Here is an 8,736-nt window from a genome sequence, read left to right on the forward strand (position 1 = left end):
TCATTGAGGCCAGATACGTTACGTTGTATGCTATATTAAATCAGGTTTTTGTTGTAGATTCATTTACAGTTGAAGACACGTCACTCCTGATGGAAGTTGATGGTTCCTTAGTAGGATTCCACTTCGTATTGATCCCCAAATTTCACTTGGCAATCAGAAGCTTTGTATACCTAGTAACTGTTGTACACAATTTAGAAAGCAGAAAATAGTCACAAAATAATATTTTTTTTTATTGCATGTTGAAACCAACACAACAATCCACAGAATGTGACATTTCGGTCTAACCAGACCTTCTTCACATACAGATCACTGGAGGGGAGAAGATGAAATGTAGAAAAGAAATGGCTATAGAGTGGATTACAATATGGGTGATTTGGGCGGTAGCCTGGGACCCAAGACTTCTAGGGGACCCAAACTACCCACCAAATTTTATACTGAGAAGAACCTTCACCCATTAAATGCTTCTATATCTGTTCCTGCTCTTAATACACATGAAGTTCCTCCAAAGCCCTAAAACTACTGATTAAAAGCAGCAGAAGTGGTAAATCCTCAATACCCCAAGAAGCTGATTCTAGGACCAGATGTAGGAAGTGATTCCAGACTTGTAGGGGCTATAATATCCATACCGCCCAGGGGCCGGGTGGTCTTATTCCACCCCTGGTTACTGTATTCCTATCCCTCCCTTCCCAATAACAAATAAATGTTGTGAGGACAACGAAGATGAAGACTTCATGCTGGTATCTTCTTACGCTTAAAATAAAGCAAACAATGAAGTTATTTTGCATATTTTCTTCATACATAACATAAAGCATTAGCGTACATGTGATTACACAAAATGTGCATAAGTTGTGTTACAGATAAGAAGGGGAAGGAGGGTTTTTGTTACGGCTCGGTATCACTATGTTACAATTTTCTCGGTATCCGGTGCACAGTAAAATTCTTTTTCGTTGTCTTCTGCCATATCCCGGACCGTTATGGAGAAGCCATCTCCAAACACAGATCCAGGAAGCTTCTCTCCGATTCCTGATGATCGTTCATTGACTTTATACATGATAAGTTTTGGAATTTGTCCTGGTCTCGGTTGTAGCCAGGCTAATGAATCGTACTTCCAGGTAGGATGTAAAACACTGTCACGGGCCTTACATGAGATGGTGACGGTCTCTGATGCGGGCATGGACACGGTAGCCGGAGTTTGGGCCATCACAGTTTCTCCACAGGATCCTAAAACGGTAGATGATTGTCTGTGATTAACCTTGTTTAGAATTTTAATTTCATTAAAAAATTAAGGGATTATCATTAATTACAAAATAAACTTCTGGAATATTATTACATTGATAACAAAATACATAGTATTATAGACCTTCCTACTAAAGGGTTAATGTAACCTATATCTCCCCCTGGTCACATAGGACGGTGCCTGAGATGAGAAGACACAGGACACATAGCAGATATGTTAGAGGAACCGTCACAGACACAGAATATGAGCCTCCAACATCAGATGTTTATAGAGCAAGAAATCTATAGGGGAATACAGTATAGGAAGCAGTATGCAAATTGTATGCAAATATTAACATCTCATTTGATAATAGCACAGAGAAAATCCCACTGACTTCAGATTGGTGGAGGTTTCTGAAAGTGTTGGTGGAGACCAGTGGAGAGTTAGACTCCACAGATAAATCACGCTACAAGATGGATCTGGATTAGGGCTCTTTCACATTGGCGTTGTTCGGCGCGGATCACAGAAGCCCAATGAAGTCTATGGGTTGGCAATAAAAAAAAATGATGAAATGTCCATTTTGTTTTACTGATGAGGCTGAGAAACCAGGTGTGATGTTTTCAAAGCAATGGTTAACCTTCAGGTTTTTTATGTGGATGCGGAGACAAAACGGAAGCAAAATGGAAACACAACAAATCAAAATGCTACACAGAAGCTGAGCCCCAATGACAATGTGAAACTATTCTTAGGCTTCATTCACATGAAGATCATGCGGAGGTATATATACATCCTTATAAACGGCAATGGGCTCCTGGCGGTGGCGGTATGGCGCCCCACACGTTTGGCACCGTACCACACAGGACATGGGGGAAAGATAGAACGCGTTCTATCTTTCCCTGTGTGCACGGCTTCTTTTTGCAACTTTTTTTTTTTGGATGCATTAGCAGAGTTACCCCTTTTGCGACTAGGACACTCGGCCAGCAAAGTTCGCTGTGATTGAGTTTTCTTGTGTTGTGCCTGATTTATCTTAGAAATTCGGATGGAAATTTTTTTTAAAAAGTTGAAGATATTTGTGTAAGAGTTTCCAAAATTCACAGAGTTTTGCCCTGAAAAACTCCACATTTGGCACAGTTAACAAGAAGGAAAATCCACAATGATAAATCCGACAAGCAGAAAACCACAAAAAAAAAAAGAGAGAAAACACTGGAGCACACAGCTTTTAATTCAAAGCTGGTCATCTTCTACTACACATTTTCAGAAATGTAAAAGTTAGTAGGAAAGAAACATCTGTATCTTTGTAAATCCCTTGATGGAGGGGGAGCGATCATACAGCTTGGGGGACCCCTGTTATCGGAGATCCCATTGGTGGCATTCCAATACATTAGGTGCCTTATGTGTAGCAATTGTGTTTCATCGCACACTTGGGCGTCTTTTCGAAGAGCAGATTGATAGCTCTTCCCCTTTCCCTTCTTTTATCTGATACCAGTTGACTTCATACTCAGAAATGTCACTATAATAAGTACTGGAGCTGGATGTACATGAGATGGTGACTGTGTCTCCGGGAAAACCTGAGATATAACTTGGCGTCTGAGTCATCACAATCTCTCCACTTGTGGCTTTCACTACTAAGAAACATTATATTATATTACAGATCAATCCTCAGGACTAAGCCGTGTCATTATCACTCTATGACATTGACCAGATAAGACAGGGTAATTTAGTATCTAAAATATTTTTTCACCCATTGACCTCTTTGTAGCACCCAACCAATTTTCTTTAGACTCGCCACATGCTATGGGTGACCCCTGAAAGAGTCTATCTGGTTTGGCGTCTTGGAGGTGGCACAGTGAATGAATGACCATTGGCCATGGTGAGCGGGACCATTAAATTTCATGGCATTTAGTATTAATTTCTATAGCGTTCAGAGGAAATGTTCTAGAAAAATTTATTAGAATAAAATTTTTCTGAAAAAACTTGCCAGGCAGTAATTTGTTAGGAGGGCATTTGAAGGAGAGAATTTTTTCAAGAAGAAAATTTTAGAAAGAAACATATTAGGAGGATAGGCTGTCTTCATTCTGACAGCGAGTACTTAAGGTATAATTTATTGAGGCTATATCTCCATATCCATTTTTTTTTCTGACAGCTGTGGTCTCTGGCACCTGCCTCTATCTGCTGCAGTTGGTGCTGGCACCGATTACGGCAGTGAACCTGTTAAGCTCTGTGAAGGCAAATGACCTAACAGTGTGCTCACTGCTTCCGAGATTACAGAAAGTGCAGAGGGTGGGGGAGAAAGGGACATGCTACACAGTGTAACAGCATGTGAAGCCAGAGCACAGAGGGGCTTCTGTAACACACCCATAACCCTTCTGGCTCATTAGCATAATTTGAAAAGTTGATATCAGAAGGAAGGAGGCTATGGATAATAAATATAAGACGATCACCACAGTCATGGTGCCTGGTCTGTTTCACATTGGCGTTTATGTTCAGCTGCAGTTGCGCATCCGTTACGTTGTGTTTCCGTTTTACCTCTGTTTTTTCTCCGTGATTCATCCTTTTGTCGCCCTGTCCGCAAAAAAACTGAAGGTGTAAGATTGTTTACAAAACATCGCACCTGGTTTTTCAGCCTCATCAGTGAAAAAACATGCATCTTTCATCCGTTTTTTTTTTTTTTTTTTTTCGGTCCCATAGACTCATTGCCTTCCGTACTTTACATCAGTGGGAAAAAATAGGACACGTTTCATAATTTTTTCCATAGACAACAGATCAGTGAAAATACAAGGCCACCCATAGAAATGAATGGCTTTGTGAGGCATCCGTGGAAATCACTGAACCACGGGCACGAAAAAACAGCCCCAATGTGAAAGAGCCCTAAGTGTCCCTGGGTTATCTTGATAAACTTTGACGGCAGATTTCCTTTACGTTGTAATTGTTCATGTGAAATCCAAGCAGACAGGAGATAACATGTGACTGGAGCTATGAAGCACCAAGCAGCCAAGACTATGAATGTAGAAGATGCTGGAAATGATGATTTATGAATAAATAAAATAAAATCTCAATTCTAAAACAACCAAGTGCAACATATTTTACTACATATTTTACTACAGGTACTCAGTACCAAATGTGTTTATTACTGCACGTAGGTGTCCAAAGCTTTTAAGGATCGGTCAGCAGGGTGTTTTCCTGGAAAATCCACTGGATAGGGGATAACGAGCTGTTGGTGAGGATCTGTGAATGTACTGTATATGAATGTGATCTGTAGAACAGGCGTCTCGTTCTCACTAATTGATGTATTTTGCTGCCTTATTCATTAATATGGGAGTGTTGTAAATTGCAGAACACAATGATGAGGAAGGTCTGTCCTTCCCATTCACTTTCTAAGAAAATTCTATTGAAAGCAGAGAACATCAGTTCTGACGCTCCTATGCTATTGCGTAGATCTATAGGACACATACCTGACCTTTAACTCCAACTATTAGTGACAACAAGATCCCAGTTCTCTGGATTGCTGCTTATACAGATCTCGAGACTGATGGAAATCCCAGCAGTCAGACGCACAATGATCAGTTTGCTATCTCCTATGTTGTGGAAATGAGACATGCAAACCTGATACAACTCCATCAAATTTATCTCTACACCACAACTATTACTAGACAAGACTTTAAGCTCTGAATCTTCAGAGCTTATAATAATAATAATTCCTTTATTTATATAGCGCATTCTAGCAAATTCACTCCCTATCCCCATGGGGCTCACAATCTAATTAACCTACCAGTATGTTTTGCAGTGTGGGAGGAAACCCACACAAACACAGAGAGAACTTACAAACTATTTGCAGATGTTGACCTGGATGGGAATTGAACCCAGGACCCCAGCACTGCAAGGCAGAAGTGCTACCCGCTGAGCCACTGTGCTGCCCATTGTAGGGTCCATCTCTTGGTAGAGCTTAGAGCTATTTTGGTGGCATAAGGAAGGTATACACAACATTAGGTAGGTAGTTTTAATATTAGTAATGTTGGACATGTATAAAATGATTCTTACCTTGCGAACATAGGAAACAGAGGAGCAGAATAACTCTTATCATCTTATCTCGGTACATGGATTCCTAAAAATATCTGTGACATCCTACGGCGATAACAAGGGTATACAAAGTTATATCATCAGATAAGCAATCTATACTCCAGGTATGAAACCAGTGGAGCTCAGTATGAATCCGCTCCTAATATCCACGGTAGATCTTATATTTCCAAAACCATTACTGTACCACCCAGTGGCCATGAACTGACTGGTGGAATACATCATTTATCATTTGTCTTTTACTTAGTCGTCTATGTTTAATTCCATTTTTGTTTTATCTGAGTTCAACAAGTGAGTCTATGTAATAGCCCCCTACACAGTAATAGTCTTATTAGTGACTTAGTAATAGGCCCCTCCCACATGTTTAGTAATAGCCCCCCACACAGTAATAGTCTTATTAGTGACTTAGTAATTGGCCCCTCCCACATGTTTAGTAATAGCCCCCCACACAGTAATAGTGTTATTAGTGACTTAGTAATTGGACCCTCCCACATGTTTTAGCCCCCCACACAGTAATAGTGTTATTACTAACTTAGCAACAGCCTCCCATGCTTAGTTATAGACTATTCCTACCACACTTCCACAGCCTTCCACATAGTAATAGCCCCCACACACTTAGCCATACCTATAGACACTTAGTTATAGCCCACCACACACTCAGTAATAGCCCCACACACCTAGTAATAGCTCCCTCACATTTAGTAATAGCCCCCACACATTTAGTAATAGCTACCACACATTTAGTAATAGCCCCCACACACTTAGCCATACCTATAGACACTTAGTTATAGCCCACCACAAATTTGGTAATATCCCACCACACACTCAGTAATAGCCCCACACACCTATTAATAGCTCCCTCACATTTAGTAATAGCCCCCACACATCTAGTGATAACCCTCCATATTTGGTAATATCCCCCCACATTTAGTAATAGCCCCCACACAGGCCCCTCTCTCCACACTTAGTAATAGCCCCTCCCCAACACACTTAGCAATAGCACCCACACAGCAATAGCGCCCTCACACTTAGTAATGAACCTTTCTAACTGCGCTTAATAAAAGCCCCACACACAGTAACAGCCCCCAGACTTATTAATAGACCCCTCGCTCACACTCAAAAATTGCATTTTTGAATACTTGACTGAATAATTAAGCAAACACACATACTCACTTCTCTCCTCCTGATTCTGATCTTCTCCTCCATCTGCAGGACCTGGCACGGTGTCGTCACTACTCCAGGCTGCTGTAGTGAAGCGTCTTGAAGCAGGAGACGTGATGTGGGGATGGCATCTCCTGCAGCTCATGGCCGCGCTGTACACATCAGCCATTGGCGTAACTAGAAGCTGATGGGCCCCAGTCCAAAGTCTGTGCCAGGCCACCGACTATAATGTATGGCTTACAATACTAGTCTTCTCATATGGGAAAGTGACACCATAAGGGTCCACTAAACCTTTTGGGCCCGGGTGCGACTGCACCCTCTGCACCCCCTCAAGTTACGCCCCTGACATCAGCCTGGTCTATGTAGTGGAGCTTTCGCCTCTGTGCTGCACTACATTCATCATCATTATTTGCGCCCATAAAACACAAATAGGGATGAGAGTGAGGAAAGATGCCCTAGAGCAGGACCAGTGTCGCCCTGTCAGGAGAGATTTGGGGTTAGGCCAAAAGATCATTTGCCCTAGTGACGCACAGTCCATGGACTGCATGAGGAGTGGACTGAGAACACAGGAGGAGCTGATGACCACAGCCGGGGACTGTAATCTTTTGCTGTATGATGCAACCAGAGCAAACACCACGTCTACTGTCAACTGCTATGGAAAAAACCCTTCAGTACATCAGTATTTGCTAAATTAGATCACGTAGATGAGAAATAATATAAAAGTCCATTCTTCTTGTGTGGAGAACTGTTAGTGAGGTCCAACGATCTAGCAGAAGTTATAGTCGGAAGAGATAATTCTATAAAATAGTTTACCTTAAGGAGAACGTCTTTGCAGTCTGCCATCGTCTGGTCACAAGTAATAAGACGTTTCTTTGTTTTCTCCTCTTTTTTTTATGCTGAGCTCCTCCTTTGTTTTGGCTTCAACCTGCTTACTCCTCCCTGTGTTCTTCCACCTGAGGCATAGATGAAGGTATTCCAAATCTTGTGATGGAGTGCGTGGAGAAAAGGATATAATTTAGCTTGACATGATAGCTTGAAATATATACACTGCTCAAAAAAATAAAGAAAACACTTAAATAACATGCAACACCCCTGCCAACGTATAGGCAAGGTGGTAGTTGCGAACAGCACCCTCTCCCTGTCAGGATCTATCCGGTGAGCCTGCACAATTCACCCAGAGGATAATGGAGTATAAACCCCCTGGTCTTAGCTGGTCTAATCCCAGAGCCAGGAGACAGTGTGGAGCACACCTTCAGTGCTGTCACAGATACCAATCCCAGGAACTGAGTTAGGAGATTCTAACCCAGAACTGCAGCTTCCAACGTTTGGACACAGCACCCAAAGCATAAACCTCTGGAAGACAGTGTGGCGCAGCAAGTAATTCCAGCCCAAAAGCCTAACTGGCAGGAAATCCAGGCTGCTGGCTAAGCTCCGTCCCCTGCGCAAATGGCGCACATTCTGCACGAAAACTCTGTGGTGCAGGAGAAAATTGAGCCAGCTACAGCTCCTGGTGGGAAGCACCCAAGATCCACCTCCTGGTGGGAGGACTTCCTGCTCTACCTCGACATAGGAGTGAAGCTCCAGCATGCCACGTGGAGAGAACAGGAAGCTTACATCATGGCGAGACCACGACTGCTCCCCCTGTGAGACGCACCTGAATTCCTTAAGGCCTTGTCATCATGTTGGCTGCCCAGCCCATCTGGCGGCCATCCACCTCCCACCGTTTCCAGCGAGTGCTAACCTCCACCCTGAATACTACGGGGCTCCATGCCCGGGCGGTTCCTGCTGCCTCTCCCAGCAACCGTGCTGGTGCCGAGAGTCCGGGCTGGAGTTCTCCCACAAGAACCCCAAGAAGCCATCGAGGACTGCAGAATTTACACGTCTGCCCGGCCCCTTCCTGTCCTGACACGCCCAAAGTGGCATGCAAAGTGGAAAATGCTCCAAACTTCCGAAGATGTGCAGAATTACATGCCTTTCCTGACGGAGAAGGCATAATAAATCTCCCCCAGTAATTCAAATGTAGAAAGTTTTCTATGTCCTCAAATATATTATGATCCTTTTAATTAAGTGCTTAAATATTGACTTTAGCTTTAATAAACTTGTTATGTAATCATGTGTATCCTGCTGACATCCTGCTTGTGTCTATGGCATGTGATATTTTCATGGAGAGGACAAATAGACAACAGTGCTTTCATTTACTATGGAGATAGAATCTTATAATGGATAACCAGTTCTTCTTTGTGACTAGCATCTGTCAGAACTCACAAGTTGTTCTGATGGGATCA

The 8,736-nt window shown here is 42.6% G+C and overlaps 1 long non-coding RNA gene across 3 annotated transcripts; it reads right to left on the bottom strand.

Moving 5' to 3' along the window:
- Nucleotides 1-206: 206 nt before the first annotated feature.
- LOC140082495 (uncharacterized) lies at nt 207-8,281 on the bottom strand. 3 transcript variants are annotated; one of them, XR_011849924.1, is made up of 4 exons: nt 8,106-8,281; nt 7,265-7,432; nt 5,255-5,338; nt 207-1,221 (listed from the first exon to the last, which is right to left on the bottom strand). It is a non-coding gene; the product is annotated as an uncharacterized lncRNA (long non-coding RNA). The 3 variants fall into 3 exon arrangements; XR_011849925.1 differs by lacking the exon at nt 8,106-8,281 and adding an exon at nt 7,755-7,965; XR_011849923.1 differs by lacking the exon at nt 8,106-8,281 and having other exon boundaries at nt 7,265-7,513.
- Between the last annotated feature and the right edge of the window lie 455 nt (nt 8,282-8,736).

Source organism: Engystomops pustulosus, chromosome 1, assembly GCF_040894005.1.
Source record: "Engystomops pustulosus chromosome 1, aEngPut4.maternal, whole genome shotgun sequence".
Classification (NCBI taxonomy): domain Eukaryota; kingdom Metazoa; phylum Chordata; class Amphibia; order Anura; family Leptodactylidae; genus Engystomops; species Engystomops pustulosus.